Consider the following 12477-nt stretch of genomic DNA (forward strand, 5'->3'; position numbering starts at 1 on the left):
TCATCTAACTTTCATTGCGTTTTGTGTACTATATTAGAACAGCAAAACGGTGAATTCGAATGTAAATTATATAGATCATACACCAGCTAAATACATACTTATTCAAAGGTAAATACTGTTACGAACATTTACCAACAGAATGTGAATTTTTTTCTACATATTGTATACGTATCCCATGCGTCAATGGCGTTTGTAGATACGCAACTTATTATTTAACTTGTTATAAATGTTAATATATGCATATGAAATTTCATAAATGAGATGGAAGTATTATGAAATATGCAGTTATTTACAATGGTGTTGAATGGTGAAACGAGTGAAAACTGAAATTTGTATCCTTTCTATCACAAAACTGTACATTTATTAATTTATTTACCACAAACATTTTTTCAGATGACCACTTTATTATAAAAATGATCAAAGACAACGATCACAGTGCGGATATTTGCAAACATAAAACTATCAGTCTACAATTTATAATTATGTTTTCCTGACCACTTATTACATTATCACAGAACATCAAGATAATAATAGCACTCGGTGTAAATAGTCATTAATCCTAACATTAATGACTTCGCAATATGGAACATCAAGTATGCATTAATATAATACAAAAGCAAACCATCAGTCAAATCGTGTTGAAACTTTTGACTAGAAATGTTTATATTATATAATTGTATAAATCAGGTTTTTGTATCATGTGACTAATTTCTCCTTCAAATGAGCATACACATTGTATAAATCTACACCATCGTTATCGTTAATGCATAAACAACATTAACAAACGAAACATGAATTAAAGAACAATGTTTTTATAAATGATTTATCTAAGGTACCAAGATATAACAAATAATATGGCACTAGAAAAAGCAAACAACACGTAAATGAAGATGAAAAATACCCCCCGAAATGGCTCCTTTTAATCAGGTGAAAAACAATGTTGATGCCACAATTGTGTTCCGACTACACATTGATCACATATAATGTAGAGTGTTAGACGTAGATATTCGAATTAATCGTCTAGTTCATGGAGCATTACTCTGAACACATGGACACGACGGTTATCCCCTCTATAAATACATAATAAAATACAATGAATGTAAGGTATATACCACAAAAAGCAATACTGTGTTGATGGAATAGTTAATAAATATAATAGCTGAAATATTGTTTAACCAACACGTCCTCTGTTTGATTAAAACTGAGGCTTATGGAATCCGATTGCATCACATCAAAGTATACAATAAGCGTATTCACAAGTCCGGTATCTACAGTGCGTTTGGAGGTTTTCCATGTACATTATATTACTATAAGCTACTACAATGTGTCCGCAGTTGCTAAAATATCCAAAGGACAATTTTGTATAATGATTGAAATATGCATGCATCTAAGTGACTATCAACAAAAGATCTACGTTTTAAGCAATAATTTTAAGATTTTAACAAACTGCATGAGCCGCAAATTTTTCACTATAAAATAGTGTTGCATTCACAAAAATAACGTCTTGCACTTCTACAAATTGTCAGCCCATTTACCCGCGGCATGTGCTTCTGCAGGTCAGCATTTGTAGGAAATGGCTTACTGCACTTGATGCACACGACTGCCTACTCTTCGCTATGTATATGACATCTAAAATTATATTTATCAATGCCATTTAATAGCGTTTAAATATATACGAACATTCCCAATTTTCTTATTTTAGTCAAACTATTTTATAATGGGTGAATGAGTATTAATCATATGGAGTAAACTATCATTACTACAAGCTGCTAATTTAGCGCCATGTTGATCCCATTACAAACATAAGCAAGTAAGGCTTTTTGCATGTGACATGATATACTAGTTATTAAAAAGAAGGACTTAACAGCTTATTTTTGTATTTATTACACTTTCTGACAACACAAACACAATTGAATATATGATTTACACAATTTTGCGCCTGTGCCTGTTCAGTTTAGATTCGCCGTGCTGAAGTACACTTAATCGCAGCAGGTACATCCCTTCCCAGTCCCTCTGTGACTCATCTCATGCTGGCGCAGAGACGACTTGTATTAAGAACGTTGCCACACTTGCTGAATATCTGTGGGTTTGAGTGATTCATCTCAAATATACAGTGATTGCATGCATACATGTGTCAAGCATACAGTGTGTGGTCATTCGCAAACAACTCGAGTGTGGTCGTTCGCCAATTCCATAACAAATGTCGTTGGTCGTTATAAATAATAAAATAATAATAATGAGACTTGTATTCGGTCGTATTTGAAAAAAGTACACATACTGACAGTAATAAAACCTTCAGTTTTAATCGCTATAGCAACAAACACCTGTATTTGACAAAATGTGTGGTCGTCTGAATCGTCGAGTCCGATATTTGTCTTTGAATGTTCTTAGATAGTGTTATACCTAAACATATGAGCAATACATCAATGAAAAGTAAAATTTGCACTGCGTACGGTTCGCTAAGACATTATAACATGTTTTCTGCTAAAACGGAGAAAATATAAGAAAACATACCTTTGATTGACGTTTTGTCCGCAAAATAGCCGTGGTCGTTCGCATTTGTGGTCACGTGACAGTTTGTGTTCCCGCACATTGCCTCTGGAAATATGGACAGTACTATACAGGACAATACATACCACTCCACACTGGGAATATAGTAGAATAAAGTACGTTTACTGCAAATAGAGTATGTTCAATACAAGTCAGTACTATGTAATTGAAAATGCCGTTTGATTTTGTATACAAAGTGATGCCTTGAATTACATTTGCATTGTCTAGGGTAATATGTTATTTTATTTAACCATGTAAAACGTTTCAATATTGCCCATCGTTAATTTTTTTTATGTACACTAAGGCTTTAACATTTGTACCGCATGGCGAATAAAACCATTTTATTTTGACCTCCGTCAAGCCTTCAAAAACGAGATGACGTGTGTTTATTTTTTTTTTGGGGGGGGGGTATTGTGTCTTGTTTTTTTATTGCTTGCATTCAACTATAGCGTTATTGTATTTAAGGATATTTATTTTCTTAAGTTTGTGTTATTTTAATGGAATTGTGATTACGTGGCGTAACGTATTATGTTTATTTGCAATTTAATGTATTGTGAAGGAATGTTAACGAAATGTGACCTGGAGCTTCAAAAAAATATTCAAACCATATTTCTTTGCACTGACATGTTCACTGCTATTATTTATTGTGTGTATTAATAATAAAAATATAATTATAATAATAAAAATAATACTTAAATAGTAATAATAATAATAATAACACCCATTCGAAGATCATAATATAAGGTGCGGTGTCTTAATGATCACGCGGCTGACCTTTCAATGATCGGTTGCATGAAAACCGCTAATAAAGTCATCCAAAGCAGATTGATTATGATTAGATGATATTATAACAGCTTTAACAGTGATTACCAGACACGAATTTTGTTTAATTAATCGAAATTACGGGAATAGTAATTTCAATTTGATTTCATTACATATTTGTTATAAGATATCTGTAAGATATTGCAAAAGGGGATAATGAAATCAATAATAAGCTAGAAATTATTAATTAATTTGTATTTGACTATTTTGATGTTTATCTCTGATCATTTTAACATGACAAAAGCGGATTAAGTACCGTTCAATAATTATGACGAGCAAGACACCGTTAAGGGAAGAATTCCAATTGGTCTATCATAAAAACATCAAAATGCACAGCATTTTATATATGTTTTTTACGAATGTATGTCTGTATTTGTATTTGTCTATCTGTGTGCCTGACTGTGTGTCTGCCTGTGTGTGTCTGTCTGTCTGTGTGTGTGTCTCTTTATCTGTGTGTGCCTGTCTGCCGGTCTGTCTGGCTGATTTCATGTGTGTTCGTCCTTTTCTATGTGTGTCTGTGAATCAGTCTGTGTGTCTGTCTGTTTGTCTGTATGTTCCTCTGTCTGTGCGTATGTGTGTCTGTCTGTCTGTTCGTCCGTTCATCTGCCTGTCTGTCTTTTCGTCTGTCTGTCTGTATTTCTATCTGTCTGTCTTTTTGATCTGTGTTTTTGTCTGTCTGTCCGTCCGTCCGCCCGCCCGCCTCGCCCGTCCATCCGTCTGTCTGTCTGTATGCCTGCCTGCCTTCTAGCCTTTCTGCTTGTCTATCTGTTTTTCTGCTTGTTATTAAACATCGACGAGAAAGAAGTTCTCAAATGAGGGAGCCAGGGTTCAATAACCAAATGTAATATGTTACATATTTCAATTCCTGTTACATTAAAAGAGTGATTGTTTTTTTATAATTAATTCATAGTAATGCTATTATTACCCGATTCATGCGATAAATGGGCTTATGCCATGTGTGACGATTGTAGCTCCAGTAAACTCCGCTGTACGATTTTAAGGAACGCACTACAGTAACGTTTCGCTTCCTCTATAGAATATCATAGAGTATCCGATTTATTGAACGATCTATACATACACAAGTTTATTCACACAATTGGTTCAGACAGTGCCTATAAAACGCAAAATATAATTTGTCTTCTTGCAGTACAATCGGTCTATGAGATATCCTAACAAAATGGCGTGTTTTGTTATGTTATATGTTATGGAGTTCTAATGGGCAGGAATGTTACAAACAAATCACCAGAACAACATACAGTTGTACCCACCAAAACATTAATGATAAAAAAATACTTTTAATTTAAAGAAACATTTATTCATGTCTCTTCTGTTTCATATTTTAATGTATAAGTCATTGTTCTAAAAATCATTCGCATCTATTTTTCGGTTACAGCACAACAAACTACATGTAGTTACCACCAAGGAAGCGTCGGCTTTATTAATATATATATTGAGTGAATAATCTACGTGACGCTATATGTTTTGTTTAAAACAGTACATTACAGTTAGTATTTATCCGTCAAGTGCAAATGAAATTTTAAAATTGCGCGTCTAGGCTTTGCATTTTACTGAATTTAAAAAAATCCAAAATTTCGTTCAACATATTAAGCTCCGCTCATATTAGCCTATATATATATATATATATATATATATATATATATATATATATATATATATATATATATATATATATATATTTATTTATTTATTTATATAAATTATTTGCAGAAGATGTCACATGTACTGATATATTTCATGTCATTAAATGCAATTAAAGTTGTATAAATCGGCGAGTAAAACAATGATGTATGAACGCACCATGTTTTAATCTTCCAAGCATGTTTCATGTGTGGTTGTTTAGAATATGTAAATGTACACAGAAATGTCATTTGTAACTGGATTTACGATGGTATTAGGCTGTCTCGTTTCTATGCAAGATTCTTGCTTTTGTGCTTTAATTTATAGTTGACATTACCGATGGTTCAGCATAGCTGATTTTAATGCATGAGGCGCTTAAGAAGAACCAAACTTTATCACCATAATATAACAAAAGAGAACAAATCAAGTTTGGAGATATAATAACACGAATAGTATTTACAATCTTAAAAATCTTCCACATTGAAACCCACATCCGAATGAATCGACAATAGTGTTTGCATATCTTAATGTACGCGTATATGGACATTTTTGGATAGAAGTGACAAATTGCATATGATACAATTGAAACAAATTAAAATAGCAGAACATATTATTTAGATTTTGTATGATATTACGCACAAGCATTATTTAATTCCCTGCATGAAACATACTACTTATTACATTCAAGCAATTTACACTTTCATTTTAGTAATTGATATAGCAAAAGTAATATGAGTAAATGATGTCAGTAAATAGTGTTTTCATAGTATTCATATTGTATCTGTGTTAGGAATAAGTTATCAATATGAGTTTAAATTCATTAATTGTATACTCATGTATAAGACTTTTATTTATTTATGGGGGTCTTTGGCGAAATGTGTGTTGTTTTTGTTTATAAAAAGGCCATAAGCGATCAATTGCTTTGTAATATGTTTGTGATGTGTTATATATTTATTCTTTGCACATCAAAATGATAAAGATATGTGAATTATGCTTTAAGTTCAGTGCCACATTTTATAAGATGTAGCCGACATGTTTATGGTACATGTTTTGAATTGTTAACAACTGGGTTTGCGCAAAGTAAGTTATGGGTTGATAAAGGAAATTGCTAACCTATGCATTCAATGTCCTTCATCTAACCAAAATGTTCGTATGCTTGTCAAAATTCACCGATTTCTTTGAATGGCAGTGCAACTAAACATCACTTCAGTATTGACTCAATTCGTTGAATTTACTTTCCAAATGTTAAATAGCAAAAAAAAATATAAATCCCCCCCTTACGAAATGCCAACACAAAAATGAGTCCGTTTTTAGCCTTAAAAATGAATGTATACACCCCTGAAGAAGACGTATAGTCGAAAGCGCTAGGGTATAAGATACTCATTGTTTACACTGTTTGAACAATTTCTTTCTCATATATATATATATATATATATATATATATATATATATATATATATATATATATATACTTATTTCTTATTGTTCTTGTATCCTCATAGGATCCAGTGTTTTTGAAAGTATATTCGTTGGTGTTTTATTATATTTCTCAACCATATATATATATAATCAATTTCTGCAGGAAAGGATATGATTAAAATTCAAATTCATTAATCTTATACATTATCGATTGTCGTTAGACTAGCATGGCAACATGATTTTTTTAAAGTTGAATTTGCATTCAGAAAACATCATATATGTTATGAAACATCCTTTCTGAGTACAACACACTTTATTTGAATGAAAACTATCCAGTAGAAGTTAAGTTATGGAGCTTTTTACCCTTAGCCCCGTAATACCATAAATATGCCCTTATAGTAAAAACATGAAAAAAAGCAACCCAACATTAGATCTACTAATTCAAAACAATGAATGTGGAGTGACTGTTTTGATTTCTTAGTTTTATGATACTCTATCAATAAAAACACACAATATTCACTCAATATAAGCAATTTGTCCTTTTATCAAAATCATTTCTAAAGTCGTCTGCAACAAACTGGTAAAATCCCGTTATTGTTTGGTAAAGGGTTAAACACATAGAATTTAAGTTTTAATATTAAAATTCACAACTAAACAGAGCACATGAAAAGAAAACATGCAAGGTAAATAACAAAAATGTTCTATAACTTTTGCAAACAAAACTCCACATCTCCATCCTTGTAGTCTTCCCTCAAGTTGAAGGCATAAACAGCTGGGTCTTTTCTTCGTACTTCATATTGTACCAATCAGGAAATCCAGGGTCTATAGTAATTATAAGGCCTTTATACACATTTCCATCCGCATCTGTGTTTAATTTCCTTTCCAAGAAATAAGGGCACATTACCACGTGTAACTGCACTTACATCAACTTCTGCTGCACTCTGAATAAGGGGCAGTACACTCTGTTTAAGCAACTCGTTATCAGATTTTGCATATTTTCCACTGGCATCTTTTGTAGAAAAGTTGTAAACCTTTGTATTGTGTTGTATTGTCCTTCATGATCTGCTTTAAAGGGATCTTTTCACGCTTTGGTAAATTGACAAAATTGAAAAAAGTTGTTTCAGATTCGTAAGTTTTCGTTTTAGTTATGATATTTGTGAGGAATCAGTAATACTGAACATTAACCATGCTCTAATATAGCCATTATATGCATCTTTTGACGATTTTAAAACCTAAAAATTATAAAGCGTTGCAACGCGAAACGATTGAATAATTTGGAGAGTTCTGTTTTTGTCGTTAAATTTTGTGAAACTACGAAGATTGCTTATATAAGGTATAAAATACGTCTAGAATGTGTACTCGGCGGAATAGCTCAGTAGGCTAAAGCGTTTTTACTTCAGGACTCTGGCAGGACTCCAGGGGTCGCTGGTTCGAAACCTGCTCCGGGCAATGTTCTTTTCCTTTTTTATTTCTTTTTTCTTGATTTTTTACTGGAGCTTTTACGATCCAATGTTTACATTTATCAATATAAAGCATTTAATGAATAAGTTAAGAAAATGCCAAAATCTGTGAAAAGGCCCCTTTAAGACAGTCTTTCTGAACTGTTATTGACTTTTAAGGGCCCGTTCGATTTCTTTTTTGTTTCCTTTCAAGGCAGCTATAACCTCTTCCACCATGTCTTGTGACTGCCATAGTCCATAATAACATACCTCATTTGTGTACTCTTACGCTCTCCTTATACTTTATCTATCCTTTTGTTCTATTTCTTCCTGTTTCTGTCGTAGTAGCTAGAGGCGTTTATCTTGGATGACATTTATCCTTTCCTGAAATGTTTCTCTGAATTTTCTACCTTCTCTCCTTGATTCATTTAGGTATTATGTCTGTCTTCTTCGGGGAGGTTTCTTAACCGATCAGATGTCTTGTTGAAGGAGTACATGATATATACTTCATTGGCTTATAAGGTTGCATTCGGTCTGTAAGCGATGAGGTGATCTAACTGTCCAAAAACAAACTCCGGCATCTCGTTGTGTTTCTTTGCTGAACGTGTCTGCTGTACTAGGCTTTCACTTGGATCCCAATATTTCCCTCCCGGTAAATGCTCAGGGATCATTCTTTCCTAAAGCTGTTTAGATGCAATAAAGATGTTCTGTAGCAATGGTAGCACAATTTTATCTACTTTACCAGGTTATGTAAGTGCCCACATTACCTTATCACTTGCATAAATGGCTGTTCGGAATGGAGTTTCTTTTCCCATCATGAACATTTCCATCTTTTTGGGGTAATTTGCTGCCGAATCGAAAAAGTCTGCAAGGCATTTATAATGGTTGTTCATTCCCAAAATATGGTCAGGTGCTTCTATCAAACGCCACAGTGGTGACGAAATAAATTTGGAAATGAGCCCAAGATATTTGGCTCCAGCTCTTTACAAGTCCTTATTGATATCCAGAGAAACTGCCTTCAATAAATCGTTTGTCTTACCATGAATATTATCTATGAAGCTGTCAATATCATCCGCATGGTAGAAAACCGCACTTCCTATCATGAACGGCATGTTAAATATGTTGTGTCTGAAACGCATGATTTGATGTTGTGTGTGTTTTTGCCCAAGGAACTGCTGCACCAGCTTTCTCATCTTCTCCAACAACACATACTTTACTACATGTTCGAAGTTAGCGCAATGTTCCACTTTCAGCTGTGTGGTAGTATTTTAGGTGTGGGTCAACAGCAGATCTCAATCTTCATTCTCGTAATTGTGCTCAAATTGTGCGATTGGAGATTCAAACACATCGGCTAATGCCACTAACAGATGAAGACCACAAAAAAGTTATACATTTGCCCACAAAGATACTGCTGATCTTTGGAAAGTTGGTTGTAATTGTCTATTATATGAGGTAGGCATTCTTGTCTGTATGTGATAAGTAACTTGTTAAATGCCTTTTCTGTACTAGCACGATCTGACATGGTGCTTTTAATGTTAATTAATAGTTCATAGTTAATAGCATGTAAGGGTTCTGTCTCTCATCAGATATAACGTATGTCTTATACGTGTGTCCATGCTTTCTGTCTCATCTGTAAAAAGAGTGGTAGAAGGGGCAGCCACTTTTGCTACATGCTTGTGAGTAAGAGCAAGTTTTCTGTCCACATATAGGTTTACAGTTTGTCTTTTACCTTTTTTCATAAATATCGTTGCTACTTCTTTAATAACTGGACCTACATGTTTTGTTGCCACTTTAAGGTTAGTTAAACTAATGACACATTCAACAACCTCATTTGAATATATGTTTTTCACAGGATCCATTAAATCAAGTGTTTCATAGGAGTCGTCTATCAATGTTTGTAAGTAACGCACACTTTTATTTAGTTCTGCAATTTATTTCTTTTGTTCCAAAATATATTTGTCCTTTTCTCTGTTTTCTTCTTTTAAACTTGCAATATATTGTACTGTATCCGAGCAACTCTTCTGAATGTCTTGATTTTGTCTGTATTATGTCCTGTTCTTCGCTTTGATTGTTGTTAACTCGAGATTTTTAACAATAAGTTTCCTCTTAAGTCTTCTTATGTTTCCCTCTTGCCTTTCTTGTAATGCGACCTGTCTTTCTGTTCTTATCTCCATGTATCTTCTCTTTTTACTATTTTGGTCTGTTCGTTGTTAATAATCTGTTTGACCGTATTATCGACAATTTGTTCCCTTCTAGCAAGTTTTCTTTTAGGTAATATATTTTCCTGTCTAAATTATTCTACCTTTTGTATTCTTCCTTTGAGTTTTCTTTCAAGTGACTCTTCCTTTCTTTCTTCAATTCTATATTGTGGGCTTTTCAGTTCTGGTTTTTATCCTGGTGTTTCATTTTGAAATATTCCTGGTGTTTCAGTTGAAAATGAAAATGTTTTCCTAAAGAATTCCTCAGAGCACTTCCCCTTTTATTCTTTATGGAATTAACAATTCTGTAGATCTTGGCTGCACATGGTTTGATAGCAGTATCTGTTTTGTTTGTTAAGTCCGCCAGAATATTTATGATATCATTAATGCTAAGCCCTGTACGCTGACAATAATTGAATATTTCAAAAACACTTCCATTTGAAATTATGTCCACTTTGATACTTCCCCTACATTTAAGTAAATTTGAAGGTCTATGCCTTGCTCTAAACAATAAATGTTGCAATTCAACTTTTAAATTATATTCCAATTACTTTGGTGTCAAAACATGAAACTATGGTCTGTGTCGACTTAGTGTTATTAATATAACACATACACAAGTCTGAAAAGAGTGTTTGTGTTTAGTGATATTTGCCTAGAAAGCTGAGTTTGATGACATCGGTTTCTAAGAACTATTTGTCTATACCTGTATGATCCTTTGAGGATACTTTGGCTTTCAGCCTCTGGCTCTTCTAGCTCTGGATCTAGTTCTGTATCTGTTGTATAACTATGGCGCGTCCTCTTATAAGAATATGATTCTACCTGTTCTAATGCCTTAAGGTACAATATGTAAGTCTTAAAATATTTAGTTTTTGTTATAGTGTGGGAAAGCTGTCAGTTGGTTCTAAATATGTTGTTTAACATCGTTGAGGAAATCCAAGGACACAAGGACCTTAGCACCGAGCATTAGACCCATTAATGATACCTCAATTAAATCAGATTGTTATTCATTTTCCAATGAACGCAGTTCTCGGTCACACAGAGCACTCGTTTACAATTGGCTAATTGAAAGTACGGGACGGAGCTTTGTATATGTTACAGAACCCTTGCACTGAAAAAAGATTGGTCAACGCTAACTTGACTGCATGGAATTCTCGTGCATAGGTATCACAATGCTTACCTAATGTCTAATCCGAGTCATCTCTGCTGACAAATTCGCTTTTTCATATGACATGTGTTGTCGTCTGCTGATGCTTTCAATTCACACATATTGAATTTGCTATGTGGGGTCAACTTATTGTGATATTCAGAATGCACAAAAAAGAAAATCGGCCATGAAAACGTGACGCGAAAGAGCGGTGGTACAAAGATACAATGGTGACAAAGAGTATTTCTTTTTTTCAATCAGTATTGTTCTGGAATGGTAAAAACTATATGTATAGTAAGTACCCATGTCATGATCAATATTTTTTATATCATGAGTTGATTTGAAAGAAAAAAAACACAATAAGCATACACAAAATATAAATGGGCAATAACGAAAGTACGGCATGGCGCAATTTTATTTTTATTTTATGGGATTATTCTCCGATAGATTACGGCCTAAACAATGCTTAAAAACGTTAGTAAAAACATTAATATGTCTTACTGTAGCAAGAAAAGATGCGTAAACGAGGTATAAGACTACAAAAACATAAACGAAAAATGCGATTTTACTAGTCTACCTATTTTAGATGGTTTTCCAAGAGAAAGAATGGTTACCCGCTGCAGGGAGTAATTGCATTTGAATATGCAAATGTGTTTAGGTTCCTTCTCGCACGTTTTCAGTACTTAAACTTGCTTATTGTACGGGTTGTATAACAGTACACTATTTCAAATCTCGGCGGCCATTACTGACTATCCCGTCTTGCCAAAGTTATTTAAGTTGGAGTTTAAAAAATCACCTTTGTATTTGTCGAGTTTGTTTAGGCGTATTTAATCGAGCTTCCACGAAGAGTCGTACATAAAATGTACGGCACAATCGATAAAGTTAAACAGAGTCTTCCGTTTTATCCATGTTTACTATCGGTGTTAGCATAATGCAGCAGCATACGTCATTTTACGTTGAATCATAGATGTTTCGCGTTAAGTGTTTGAAAATGGTTCACAACGCATAACCTGTGCTATTGCAACATTCGGCATGGTCCTATTTTTTTTTTTAAAGTCCGTATTTTTTTTAGTTATTTGACTTTTTTTCTAACAGTATTTATTCTAAGTAACACTATTCAATTGGCACCGCAGTCGCAAAACCTAGGGAAAAATATATCCCCTTTATTTGATAAATGGAAGCTGACAAGACGACCGCGAACAGGTGTTTTTAATATTTGCACAAGAAAAAATATTTGATTGAATATATTGATCTAATGATTAAGATC

This window comes from Dreissena polymorpha, chromosome 4, assembly GCF_020536995.1.
Source record: "Dreissena polymorpha isolate Duluth1 chromosome 4, UMN_Dpol_1.0, whole genome shotgun sequence".
NCBI classification, from domain to species: domain Eukaryota; kingdom Metazoa; phylum Mollusca; class Bivalvia; order Myida; family Dreissenidae; genus Dreissena; species Dreissena polymorpha.